Consider the following 14879-nt stretch of genomic DNA (forward strand, 5'->3'; position numbering starts at 1 on the left):
TCTAGCACCCTCCAGCCAATGACGCCACTCCTCAAATGCCCACTTCATGGCCAAAAGTTCCCGATTACCCTCATCATAATTCCGCTCAGCGGGCGAAAATTTTCTAGAAAAGAACGCACATGGCTTCATCACCGAGCAATCGGAGCTTCTCTGTGACAAAACCGCCCCCGCTCCAATCTCGGAAGCATCAACCTCAACTTGGAAAGGAAGCGAAACATCAGGCTGACGCAACACAGGAGCAGAAGAAAACCGGCGTTTAAGTTCCTGAAAGGCCTCCACAGCCGCAGGAGACCAATCAGCAACATCAGCACCCTTCTTAGTCAAATCCGTCAAAGGCTTAACAACACTAGAAAAATTAGTTATAAAACGACGATAGAAATTAGCAAAGCCCAAGAACTTCTGCAAACTCTTAAGAGATGCAGGCTGCGTCCAGTCACAAATAGCCCGAACCTTGACGGGATCCATCTCAATAGTAGAAGGGGAAAAATATACCCCAAGAAAGAAATCTTCTGGACTCCAAAGAGACACTTTGAGCCCTTTACAAACAAGGAATTAGCCCGCAGGACCTGAAACACCTTCCTGACCTGCTGAACATGAGACTCCCAGTCATCAGAAAAAACCAAAATATCATCCAAATACACAATCATAAATTTATCCAGATATTCACGGAAAATATCGTGCATAAAGGACTGGAAGACTGAAGGAGCATTAGAAAGTCCGAAAGGCATTACCAAATACTCAAAATGGCCCTCAGGCGTATTAAATGCGGTTTTCCACTCATCACCTTGCTTTATTCGTATAAGATTATACGCACCCCGGAGATCAATCTTAGTGAACCATTTAGCCCCCTTAATGCGAGCAAACAAATCAGTCAACAAAGGCAAAGGATACTGATATTTTACGGTAATCTTATTCAAAAGACGATAATCTATACAAGGCCTCAAGGACCCATCTTTCTTGGCCACGAAAAAAAAACCTGCTCCCAAAGGGGACGAAGATGGACGGATATGTCCCTTTTCCAAGAACTCCTTAACATAATCCCTCATAGCAGTATGCTCTGGCACTGACAGATTGAACAAACGACCTTTAGGAAATTTACTACCAGGAATCAAATCTATTGCACAATCGCAATCCCTGTGAGGAGGAAGCGAACTGAGCTTAGGCTCCTCAAAAACATCCCGATAATCCGACAAAAATACAGGAACCTCAGAAGGAGTAGATGAAGCGATAGAAATCGGAGGTGCATCATCATGAACCCCCTGACATCCCCAGCTTAACACAGACATTGTTTTCCAGTCAAGGACTGGATTATGAGTTTGTAACCATGGCAGACCAAGTACTAGAACATCATGTAAATTATACAATACCAGGAAGCGAATCACCTCCTGATGAACGGGAGTCATACGCATGGTCACTTGTGTCCAGTACTGAGGTTTATTCATAGCTAAAGGTGTAGAGTCAATTCCCTTCAAAGGAATAGGGACTTCCAGAGGCTCAAGACTAAACCCAGATCGCTTGGCAAATGACCAATCCATAAGACTCAGGGCAGCGCCTGAATCTACATAGGCATCGACGGAAATGGATGATAATGAGCAAATCAGAGTCACAGACAGAATGAACTTAGACTGTAAAGTACTAATGGCAACAGACTTATCAACCTTTTTTGTGCGTTTAGAGCATGCTGATATAACATGAGCTGAATCACCACAATAAAAGCACAACCCATTTTTCCGCCTATAGTTTTGCCGTTCACTTCTAGACTGAACTCTATCACATTGCATTGTCTCAAGTGCCTGTTCAGAAGACACCGCCAAATGGTGCACAGGTTTGCGCTCCCGTAAACGCCGATCAATCTGAATAGCCATAGTCATAGACTCATTCAGACCCGTAGGCGCAGGGAACCCCACCATAACATCTTTAATGGCCTCAGAAAGGCCATCTCTGAACTTTGCAGCCAGGGCGCACTCATTCCACTGAGTAAGCACTGACCATTTCCGAAATTTTTGACAATATATTTCTGCTTCATCTTGTCCCTGAAAGAGAGCTAATAAAGCTTTTTCAGCCTGAATCTCTTGGTTAGGTTCCTCATAGAGCAAACCCAATGCCAGAAAAAACGCATCCACATTAAGCAACGCAGGATCCCCTGGTGCCAATGCAAATGCCCAATTTTGAGGGTCACCCCGCAGGAAAGATATAATAATCTTAACCTGCTGAGCAGGGTCTCCAGAAGAGCGAGATTTCAAAGAAAGGAACAGCTTGCAATTGTTCCTAAAATTCAGAAAACTAGATCTATCTCCAGCAAAGAACTCTGGAATAGGAATTCTAGGTTCAGACATAGGAGCATGTACAACAAAATCTTGTATATTTTGAACCTTAGCAGCAAGATTATTCAAGCTGGAAGCTAAACTCTGGACGTCCATGATAAACAGCTAAGGTCAGAGCCATTCAAGGATTAAGAGGAGGAAAAAAAAATCAGCCAGGCTGCAATTAGGGCTAGGCAGCAACCTCAGAGGAGAAAAAAAAAAAAAAAACTTCCTCAGACTACTTTTCCTCCAACTTCAGCCCAAACATTTTTGGCCGGCTATACTGTAATGATTCCAATGGCAGGGAATCACAAAAGGACAAGCACCTACGAGCTCTAGGGTGATGGAACCTGAGCTGACCGCGACCCTAAACCTGAACACACAAATAACAATAGCCGGGGAACGTGCCTACGTTGATCCTAGATGTCTCGCACCAGCCGAAGATCTAACTTCCCCTATTAGAAGAAACACAGACCTCTCTTGCCTCCAGAGAAATACCCCACAGAAATAGCAGCCCCCCACATATAATGACGGTGAAATGAGAGGAAGGCACATACACAGTATGAAAACAGATTCAGCAAAATGAGGCCCGCTAAAACTAGATAGCAGAGGATACAAAAGTAAACTGCGCGGTCAGCAAAAAACCCTTCAAAAAACCATCCTGTAATTACTTGAACTCATGTTCCAACTCATGGAACATGAGGAGCAATTACAGCCCGCTAGAGCAACCAGCAGCAAAGAAACAATTATATGCAAGCTGGACATGACAAAAATAAAGCAAAACGTGGAACAAGTAAATCAAAAACTTAGCTTGTCCTGAAGATTACTGAAGCCAGAAGCTGAGGTAACAAAACACTCTGATAACCTTGATAGCTGGCGGGGAAATGACAAGAAAGCCCGGTTAAATAGGAAACTCCCAAATCCTAATAGAACAGGTGGACACCAGAGACAGCAGAACACAAATCACCCAGTACCATCAGTAACCACCAGAGGGAGCCCAAAAACAGAACTCACAACAACGTACACAAGCAAATGCAAACAATAAACAAAGAATCATGCCACTCTACGTATAGCCTCTCTGGCCTCTCTAAGCAGGCCACATGGCTGTCGTGTTCTGTCTGTTAAAGCCTACACTAGGCTCTGACATGTGCACAAAACAGGAACAAACTCACGGTGATGTTGGGGACTCAGATCCAGTCCCGGGGAACCCCATACAGTCTAGTGCGGTGGTGCACACGGCTCTCTGCCAGCTCCGTGAAACGTGGTCTTCTCCTTACTTCCGGGTCTGGGAGGTGCTCCTGGAAACTGTAAATCCCTTTCTCGGTATCTTCGTGGCTCCTCAAGCTAGCACAGGACAGCCACCCTTGCTGCACCCGAAGAGTCTGTCCAATTTCACGAGTCCACTCCGTCCCAGGCTGTGGGTCCTCTTTCACAGCTACAAGCACAGACGTTCTCTAAGCACAGACGTTCTCTGCAGCAGCTTTTGCTCACACACTCTAAAGGCTCAAGCCCTCTCCTCAGCACAGGGCAGTTCATTCGCACAGTCTATTGCAGGGGGAGCAGAACATTCAATCATACCATACAAGGGGGTGCTATCTCTTAAAGTAGCAGCGTGTTCCTTTCTATCCATAACAGCACAACCCCCCTACATTGAATACACATTGTTCAAGTACATTGTTCAAGTTAAAACTCCGATGTTGATAGCAAATACCTACGTACTAAGTTATGGGCAGTCAGGAGGTAATTTCTGAAAATGATAGCCACTAGTCAGTGTAAAGTTGACGATAGCAGTAGTCTTGACCAAGCTGCTGTCCGGTTACACTGATACTTTTTACAGGAAAACAATGTCCCGGTCCCAGTGTGCTGTCAAGTATAGGGTGCATCACACTCACTTGTAGGCCCCAGGCCTCCACTGTCTCCAGGCCTCCATCTTCAGGAGCACATAACTCAGGGGACATCAAAGTCATTTCAACAAAACAGAAGTTTACTGGTCATTTCAAGTTCATCAGATTGTGCTTGTTTATCAGATCCTTAGCACAACACATCTTCAGTCCTACCATTTGTTCCTCCAGGACAATGCTTATGCCCAGTGGCTCCATCAGCCACAGGGATTTCCGGTCCAGTTCTGTAGTGCATGATCATCCTGTCAATCATTGCCCCCTTGTAAATAAAGATAAAATTTGAGAATTAAACCTAAATTCTACATAGATTTGTAGAGCACCCCATTGGGCCGTGGGATACTCGGTACCGAGCCAGAAAGTTTTTAAAAGGGAAGGTCACAGCAGCGGTGACCCGGTCCATGGCCCTGGCATCCAATTAAAGGGGATGAGGTCTAGTGGATAATAGAGTCTATGATGAATGTTCATGATGCCACCTGTGGTACTCGGCAATAAAGGTGTAGCCGACACTGCTGTACAGTACTCTGGGGACGGATGGCAATTGCAGCTGAGTTGTTCCACAGGTAGAACTTAGCCCCCAGGGCAGTTAGTGGTGTGAGTGGCAATGTTGCTAGTGACAGGTAGAGGAGCAGAGTAGGTGATGCCGGAAAGAAGTGATAGGACAAAACATGTTGCAGTTTTCAGGATTTTACTCACAGTTCAAGCTCCCCAGACAGGGTGCTGTGTCCTCCAGGTGTGAAGTCCAGAAAACTCTCCGGCAAGTTGGGCACCTGTTCAGAATTCTGCTTTTATATGCCTCTCCTGGCCGTCTTTCTGCGCTGGCTACCTCCTCTCCTGCCCTGCGCTTGCCACCCAGTGACCCAAGCCGGTGAACGCAAGTCTTGTCAGGCGGCATACTCTCTGTCCCCTGGCACCTCTGTGTTCACCTTTTAGGCGAGTAGGTGCAAATGTGGCTGCTACACCTACAGTCACAGCAGCCTCCGGGTTGCTAGCTGGAGCCTGAAGTTTTCCCACTAGTTCAGGAGCCGGTTCCCCTGCTGCGGCCTGGTTTCAGTACCTCTGTGGACGTCTGGACTTTCAGGGGCGTCACATTTGTAATTGCTAACTTGACGTTCTAATGCCCCCACTTTTTTTTTTTTTTTAAAATAGATTTTTATTGAAAGCGAACATGAACAATACATTTTATGCATTTTCCAGTATATTACAAAATTTTAACATTTTCCAAACCCCCAACAATCCCAACAAATCCCAGACCTCCCCCTCCCCTGACAGCTCCTTCCCAGTTATACTTTTGTTACCAGTATTGATGGCTCTTTGAGCCATTTGACTCACTTATGTCCGCTTGTTCCTCTAGCACTCTCTTCCTTTCAGAGGCCCTCATCCTCCCATTTCCCATAACTACTCATCCCAGCTCGAGCCACGGAGACCACATTTTTTCAAACGTTTCTATTTTCCCACGTCTTTTGTAGACCCCCTTTTCCAGATTGAGACCATGTTTAACATACTTCAGGAATTCACCCCTTGTAGGCGGCTCCTCCTTGATCCAGTTCCTTGCTATTACCTTCCTAGCCATATATAATAGCCTAGCTATTGCTATCTTCCAGGTGTTATCCACTCTAATTTCCTCTACATATCCCAGTAGACACACTATCGGATCTCTCGGCACTCTGCATTTGTACGCCCCTTCCACCCGGCTCATTACCACCAGCCAGAAAGCAACCAGTCTTGGACATGTCCACATCATGTGGTATATTCCTGCATTCTCAGTCTTACATCTCGGGCATTCAGAGTCAGCACGCAACCCCGCTCTGTACAACACTTCCGGTGATTTATAGACTCTGTGTAAGATGTACAGCTGCGATAGTCTATACGGCTCACTTAGTGACACTCGTGGAACCCACTCCAACACCGACTCCCAGGTTTCATCCTCCATTGGGCCTAAATCTCTTTCCCATTTCGCTCTCGCTTTTAGAGGGAAGTCTAGCAAATATGCATGCAGAAGGTCCTTATAAAGGGTGGTAATGACTCCCCTTGTGGACCCTTCCCCACACACGTATTCCAGAACTATGTCCTCCTGGATCTCAATACCACCGCCCTTGTTTTGAGCTTTAAAGGCGTGTTTCATCTGAGCATATTGATACTCCCCAGTCGGTTTCAATCCAAACTCCCCCTGCAGCTGCGAAAAGGACTTTAACCCTCGTTGTTGAATTATCTGAGCAACCAAGTGGATTCCTTTGGCCTGCCACTCTGCCAGCACTCCAAGAGCCGCAAACTCAAACAAATTATTATTAAGCCATATCGGTGTAAATTTAGTCAGCCCCGTAACCCCCCGAATCTGTCGCAGTTTGGTCCATAATTTATGTATCAAAAACATAGTTGGGTACAATTTCCCCAAAACTCCCAAGGAGCCATCCTCCAGACACTGTGCCACCGGTCGTCGGTTTGTCACCCTCTCCATCAAGTGTTGTACCGCACTGGTAGACGCCTCCCGCGCCCAGCCCTTCAAATGCTGGCTCTGGGCTGCAAGAAAATATAACTCAGGATTGGGTAAAGCCAATCCTCCATCATCCTTGGGTCGCTGAAGCGTCTCCAGGCGAATACGTGGGTACCGCCTCCCCCAAATCAGGCTTCTAAAAAGAGCATCAATCTGCCGGAATTTCCCCCGTGGAATCCAAACTGGCGCATTATGTAGGACGTAAAGTATTTTGGGCATCAGAACCATTTTAATGAGATTAACCCTACCCACCACCGATAGGTGCAATTTATTCCACGCATCTACTTTTGCTTTAAGGGCGCCCATGAGAGGAGTCAAATTCCTATACAAAAACTCTGTAACTGGCATCGAGATCCATATTCCCAGGTATTTGAATCTAATGCCCCCACTTACCAAACGGTAATGGACCACCTGTGCTATGAGCTATCATCTTGGTGGTTCAGGCACTGAGATTCCAATAACAGATTCATCAGATGGGCTGTGGTACTCTGTGTTGTCTTCTTTGTCTTCAAAAGTCACGCATGACCAGTAAAGTGGATATTTGTGGTAACTACAGGATATGCAACAGATGTCTAGTGGGTCCCACCTCACTTGCTTGATGATTTTCAGAATTCACACAAAATTAAATACCATCTGAGAGTAGGAAATGGAGAACTCCTGTTCTCAAGATTTGGCTCCCAGGGATTGGACCCACATATGATGTAGCCTATGGATATGCCTCTGATATGAAATTGTGCTTTAAGGTGATCATTAGTGATGAGCGAATGTGCTTGAATAAGGTATTATCCAAGAATGCTCATGTGCTTACCGAGTGTCTACGACGTTCTCGAAAACTATGTTCGAGTCCCTGTGGCTGCATGTCTCACAGATCAGACAGCCACAACACATGCAGGGAATGCCTGTTTGTTAGGCAATCTCTGCTGTCGGACAGCCTCAACACATGCAGCCAAGGGGACTTGAACATATTTTTTGAGAACACGAAGACACCCGGATAGTACATGAGAATGCTTGGATAACACCTTATCCAAGCACATTCGCTCATCACTAGTGCTCAAAAACTACAGGCTAGCTATTCTTCTTCACTACATTATACCCATTGTGGTAGATTGGCTCACTCGGCTGCACACGGAGGTAGACACGGGTACACTGAGGCTTTAAGAACTTTCTTTGGCTTATTATAGGCAGCATAAACCAAAGTGTAGTAAAGAAAATACAGCCCTTTAGGCAAAACAGGAAAACCAAACAAAATTTTGGCAGAACAAACACAGTCCTTCTGTGAACGGGTTTCTTCCCGCTCATGGCTGGCAGAACACACATTGTTCAGGTTTAAAAGTCCACGCAACACTTTCCTGGAGTGCTCCCTCTCCAGGTCCACACTAAATACTGAAAGCTCTGGCCTTCAGCCATTTATGACCAGACTATGTGACTCCTCCATCATGTGACTGATCACATGATCTTGACATCACACAGGTCCTGTCAGGACTCTGCATGTGGAGAGACGGTGGACCCCCTCCCACCCGCTCTATGGAGGTCCACTAAAACCAGCCCATAACATAACTCTCATTTCATCCTCTCAAACACGGTAGTGTTCTGGAGGAAACTACTGTGGTTTTACATCACTGACGCCATCATGTGCAGTGACACGTATCTCCCCTCTATCACTTCACCAGTGACTCTGTCACACCATGCATGGTTAGTTGAGCCACAGAGGAGAGTCATCAAACCCTCACACACATTAGGATAGTCTGCTGATTCCTGCTGAGCCTGCCAAACTTTCCTCTTAAGGTACCTTCACACTCAGCAACTTTACAACGAGAACGACAACGATCCGTGACGTTGCAGCGTCCTGGATAGCGATCTCGTTGTGTTTGACACGCACCAGCGATCTAGATCCTGCTGTGATATCGCTGGTCGTTGCTGAAAGTCCAGAACTTTATTTGGTCGTCAGATCAGCGTGTATCGTTGTTGTTTGACAGCAAAAGCAACGATGCCTGCAATGATTTACATGGAGCTAATGACCTGTGACGACCTGTGAGAACGATAAGTGAGTAACCCTTACGTCACTGGATCGCTCCTGCATCGTTCTGGAGCTGCTGTGTTTGACATCTCTACAGCGACCTAAACAGCGACGCTCCAGCGATCTAGTTTAGGTCGGATCGTTGTCTATATCGCCGGAGCGTCGCTAAATGTGACGGTACCTTAAGACGTATGGACACCTTTATAATCACATTTTGATAGTAAGGTCACTTCAGTCGAGCGGAGAATGCTTATCTTCTTCGACTAGGAAGAAAGAAAGCATGAAGTAGAAGTGAAGACCTCAAGAGCATACAAAGTACCTGGCTTAGGATCATTAAACAAATAAGGACAATGCAAAACCTAAAAGGTCATAAACAGAGTTTCAAAATCAATGAACAACTTAAAAGCCAGCCTGCCGAGAGATCCTGAGTCGTGTAAATGTGATAGACTGACTTAATAACGGCTTGTATTCTAGACGGAGACGGCCACTGAGGATTTCTCCCCTGAAACCTCCAAGAACAATGACCTAAATGAGTCAATTGGATAGAGAAGATGATCCGCTCTTCTGAGAGAAGGTACCGCTCAAAAGTCAACTGTGGAGCTTGTAGCTTAAGATTCATCTTGAGCTCGGGGGATAACTTACAGTTTGGGGTATAACCCTTTAATAGATTGCAATTCCATTAGTAAATAAAAGGTAAATGTTAGGGATCCACAAGAGGCTACATTCACACTCATCATTTATGGGGGATTTTAAAGTCACTTTTCATTTTATGTCATTCCTTGATGTTTTTATGCCAAATTCTTCAAAATGGTGCATGTGATTCATGAATTTTCAGTTAAATTAAGAATGTGCTTTGTGTCCATTTCATTATTGCATTTGCACCTTTTTTGGTCTAGTTTTGATGTTTTTCGCCTGTTTTTAATTTTCTCTGTATTGTTTTAATTTGGACCTTTTCTAAAGTCTATTTTATGTGTATTCGCCTGGTGAGCAGGGTTCAGGGTTTCCAGATGTTTTCCACTGATTCATTCATTTCAAGTTTTTAAAATGTCTCAAAGTTTTCTACAAGTGTACTCCATTTGCCCTTTGGAGTGATTCTATGTACACCAGTTTTTGGGGGGTTTTGTTGCAAAAATTTTTGCGACATTTTAGAGGACAAGAGGAAAAAAATCACTTAGAAGAATTTGTCACAAAAAAGTCCCCAGATATCACAAACCAAAAAAATAGTTAAAAACAGCTGCAAATGATCAATCAGGCACTTTGTGTTTTTCATGAACCTTTTTTGCAACTTTTAAGCGCAATAGATCGTCTGTTCTGCAAAAATGTAACAAAATGTCACAACATTTTTTGGCACACATAAATTCACTCCACGATATAACTGGAGTGCATTTGAAAAAAAGTTTGCAACGTTTTAAAAAGTTGTAATTTGGTGAATCATCTATAAACATCTGGAAGCCCAAAATTTCATACAAAATGACAAGCATTCAAAAAATAAAAGCAGAATTATAGGTTCACCTTTCCCTGAATGAATCTGTTGCCTTTGCTCATACAAATAAAACAAAACAGGAACATATAACGTGGTTTTCTGATTATTTTAAAAATATAAATGTGAAATTTAGGAGGTGCATTTGTATTCAGACCCGAGTCCGTATTTTCTAGGACCACTTTTCACTGCAATTATTTTTGGGGTCTGTCTCTGCAAGCTTTGCTCATCTAGAGGTGACATTTTTGCCCCTTTTTCTTTGCACACTGGATCTTGCTCAGTGAAATTGGATGGAGACATCAGTGATCATCAATTTTCAAGAATTGTCACAGATTGTCAATGAGATTTTGGTCTTGACTGTGACCGGGCCATTCACATACATGAATGTGCTTTGATATAACCCTCCATTGTAGCTCTGGCAGTATGTTTAGGGTCGTTGCCCTGCTAGATGGTGAATCTTCGCCCCAGTCTGAAGGCTTTTGCAGCCTCTGACAAGCTTTAATCCAAGATTTCCCTAACAACTCTAACCAGCTTCTCCACTGCTGAAGCAAAGCCTCCTCCAAAGCATGATGCTGCCACCACCATGTTTGATGATGGGGATGTTGTTTTCAGGGTGATGTGCAGTGTTTGTTTTCTGCCACACATAGCGTGTTTCATTTAGCCCCAAAAAGTTCTACTTTGGTCTCATCTGACCATAGCATCTTCTTACACATGCTGTGTCCCCTACATGGCTTTTTGCAAACGGACTTTCCTATGGTTTGCTTTCAAAAATGGTTTTCTCATTGCCACTCTTAATAAAGGCCAGATTTGTGGACTATACAACTAATAGTTGTTCTGCGGACAGATTCTCCCCCCTGAGCTGGGGATCTCTGCAGCTCCTCCAGAGTGATCATGGGCCACTTGGCTGCTTCTCTAATTAGTGCTCTCCTTGCTTTGGATGTCAGGTTAGGTGGATGGCCATGTCTTGGTAGATTTGCAGTTGTGCAAGTCTCCTTTTATTTTTGGATGATGTATTGAACAGTGCTCGGCGAGATGTTCAGAGCTTAGGCTATTTTTTATAACCTAACCCTGCTTTACTCTTCTCCACAACTTTATCCCTGACCTGTCTGGTGTGCTCCTTGGTTTTCATGAAGCTTTTTTATCCCAAATGTTCTCATCCAAACCTCTTAGGCCTTCACAGAACAGATGTAGAGATAATGAGAAGAAATTACACACAGGTGGACTCAATGTACTAATTATGTGACTTCTGGAGGTGATTGGTCACTCAGGATATTATTGAGGTTATCAGATGACAGGGGGGCTGAATACAAATGAAAGTCACAATTTTCAGATTTATAGTTAATAATTATAAAATGATGTACCGTATCATTTACTTTACGCTTCACAAATGCTTGCTACTGTTGGTATTTCACATACAATCCCAATAATATCCGTGTAAGTTTCAGGGAGTAATGTGGAAAAGGTCATGGGGGATGAATACTTTTTCAAGGCATTGGATAAAACAGACTGGTATAAAGGTGCAAATTGAAAGAAGAAAAAGGTGCCAATTAAAGACAGGTAAAAAAAAAACAAAACATCAAAACACTAGACTAAGAAAAAAAGTGAATTGAGGTCTAAGTGTCACACAATGTCACCACAATGGCGCCACAATGGCAGACATGTCATGAAATTGGATATTCCGGGGCAGCAAGGACTGAGGAGACCAGAGCTGGGAGAACAGATGAGAATTGGTAACGTAAGTAAAAGATGGATATATTCGTTTTTTACCTTTAGGCCCATAGAGAGTCTCTTCAAAGTGCCCTGTTAGTGTATGTTCACACCAGTCAGGTATGCAGCAGCTTTCCCATCTGGAGTTCCCTACTCACATCCATTCTGTAGACCGAGAATAATCACAGCACATCAGCACAATGACATCTTTATTATTAAAATCAATGCATTCATGACTGTGTTTTGGCACAGAAATTCAAGTGTCGGCACATTACATCCATCGATTACTTAAAAAAACAAAAAAGAAGTGAAATCATTGCGGTTTTTATTCACAAAATACCGATACAATTCAATATGTAGAAGACTTCTACAATGTAAGAAATCTAGATTCCAGACCGGACGAGAAAATATTTACATCAGCGTCAGAGAGTACGGAATATGGCCTTTCATATAATGAGTGTAATGTACAAGTCGCGTAGAAAACACCGGGGCAGATCTATACAGAGGAGCGGGCAATGCCGGCGGACATTCACAGAGACGCCGATGGATTGGTTTATTGTGCTGTGCCATTAAATCACATCACTCCCTAAAATATAGTGTTTCTACAGATACAAGTCGTTGAGTGGTTCCGATAGGGGACATCCTGCAACATTATAACCTAAAAAAAAGTAGTTTTCCAGATAATCGTGATGATAAAGCTCCCACCGTTTTGTGAATGCAGCTCCTACGCATACTTATGACGTTACAGACTACTAAGAACCTCCATGAACTGATAGTGAAGGTGCGCTCCCTACCATTTGTTCATCACGTCTTGCTAAAATGTATTGGGCAGGAAGGAAGTCTGCAGGATCAGACTACACATAGGTTGTTTGTAGTCTGTTACCATGGAGACACAGTAGAATTTTGAAACTTTTTCACTTACGGTACTTCATTTTTAAACATTCCGCTTAAAGTGTACGGTTTCTTTCAGATGTCCTTTCGTTCCACGTACAAGAAGTGATTTATATCCGAGTTTCAACAAAGTATTATCAGGGTTTCATCAGTTTTTCTTGGATGATAAAAAAAAAAGTTTCTCCACCTTTTGGCATCCAAGTGCGGTCCGATTTTTTTTTCACGGACCCATAGACTTGCATTGCTGATTTTGATCCGACACATCGCTGCGATTTTTGGAGGACCATTTGGATTGACAATAAATCGCACATGTGAACAGCCTCATAGACTTCACGGATAGAACTCGTACATGAAAAACGGACGTCTAAATGAGCTCATAACTCTCATTTTCCCAAAAATTTGACATGTCAAAAATTTTGGTTGATGTGGTTTGGGTGCTAAGATTTTCCACCGCTCGCTAAAATAAAAGAGAGTGCAGCGTCCATTCATTTCTGATCAGCTTTGATCATCTCGGCCTCAGAGAGCGGAGTGAGTGCTGCATGGATACAATGAAAGTTCAAAGTGGTGGGGTCTCAGCACCTGGACCCCCGATGCTCAAAACTTCTGACGTGTCAAAAACTTTATAAAAATGAGAGTAAACTTTAAATATTCTATTTGGCCATTTTAATTACAGTTCTTTCCGGCAATGCTAGATAACAGAAAACCTATACGGGAGCTGTAATAGCAGACATATCAGTTGCCACCCAGATTTTCCCAAAAAGACATAACTAACTAAACTATGGGACAGATAAGGATTTTTAATAAGTGGATGACTCAAGGACTTTAAAATAAAAAAAAAAAACTTTAGGTGGAAATGTGCTTTATGTCTAAATTTCGCTGTGTGCTTAAAGTGAACCCTGTAAAGAAGGTCTATAGGAAACGATAGAGTAACACGATGTAGCAGAATATATAGAGGGGTTGGGCAATTTATTCTTTTTATATATGCATATATGTTGGCTACATGTGGTTTTTTAATTTTGAAATAACACCAAAAAATTGAGATATCACTGCAGTGTTGTAAGGTAACGTTTCGACCCACTCGGTCTTTTTCAAACCTTACTTCTAACAGTAGATACAGAGAGGAGGGCACAAATTCCTGGAGAGGTGCAGGAGTCCCGTTAGGGGCTATAAGTTGGCAGCTTAAGGTGTCTGCGGTGGTGGTGCCAACTTATAGCCCCTAACGGGACTCCTGCACCTCTCCAGGAATTTGTGCCCTCCTCTCTGTATCTACTGTTCTAAGTAAGGTTTGAAAAAGACCGAGTGGGTCGAAACGTTACCTTACAACACTGCGGTGATATCTCAATTTTTTGGTGTCATTTCAAAATTAAAAAACCACGTATTTGGCTTAACAATATCTTGAAGACAGCTTTCCTTGAGTGCGACTGTTGATGTTTATGACTACATTTTGGAGAATCCCTCCACGTTCAGTCTGCACCAGCATTAGCGAGAGTGCACGTCTTGTTCTCCACTACTATATGTTGGCTACAACATGCCTGCAAATGGCAAACCGTGCGAAATTTTCAATGAAACCGAATTACCAAAATTATTTTTAGCCTAAAATACATAGATTCGAGTAAAAAAAAAACATTGACGCCATAGGATAGGCCCTTAATGCAAATTAGATCTGATCCATTTGCAATATATATGTACCGTATATATTATTTTCGATTTATTTTTACCCCAAATTCAGATATACGACTGTGATCAGCTTATCTATCAAACATATCAGACAACAGATTAAACAATACTACCAAAAAATCTCACGACCGGGTCTTTAACGACTGCTTAAATAAAAAAACATGAAAATACAAGAAAAATACAAATGATCAAGTTTTAAAGGATGTGCAGTATAAACGTATCGTAACAGTCCGCCAGCTGCCATGTCTATACTGTACGTGCAGGTGGAGCGGCATTTCTGGTCCATACTGGTGGTAAATTCGCGGACAGTGGAATTATGCTTTTTTTATTATAGTTTTTTTTATTGTAGTTTTCTGATTTACCTCGAGTTCGCATTTATGACCATTTTCAAAGGCATCGCTTGCTGTCATTG

The sequence above is a fragment of the Ranitomeya imitator genome, chromosome 1, assembly GCF_032444005.1.
Source record: "Ranitomeya imitator isolate aRanImi1 chromosome 1, aRanImi1.pri, whole genome shotgun sequence".
NCBI classification, from domain to species: domain Eukaryota; kingdom Metazoa; phylum Chordata; class Amphibia; order Anura; family Dendrobatidae; genus Ranitomeya; species Ranitomeya imitator.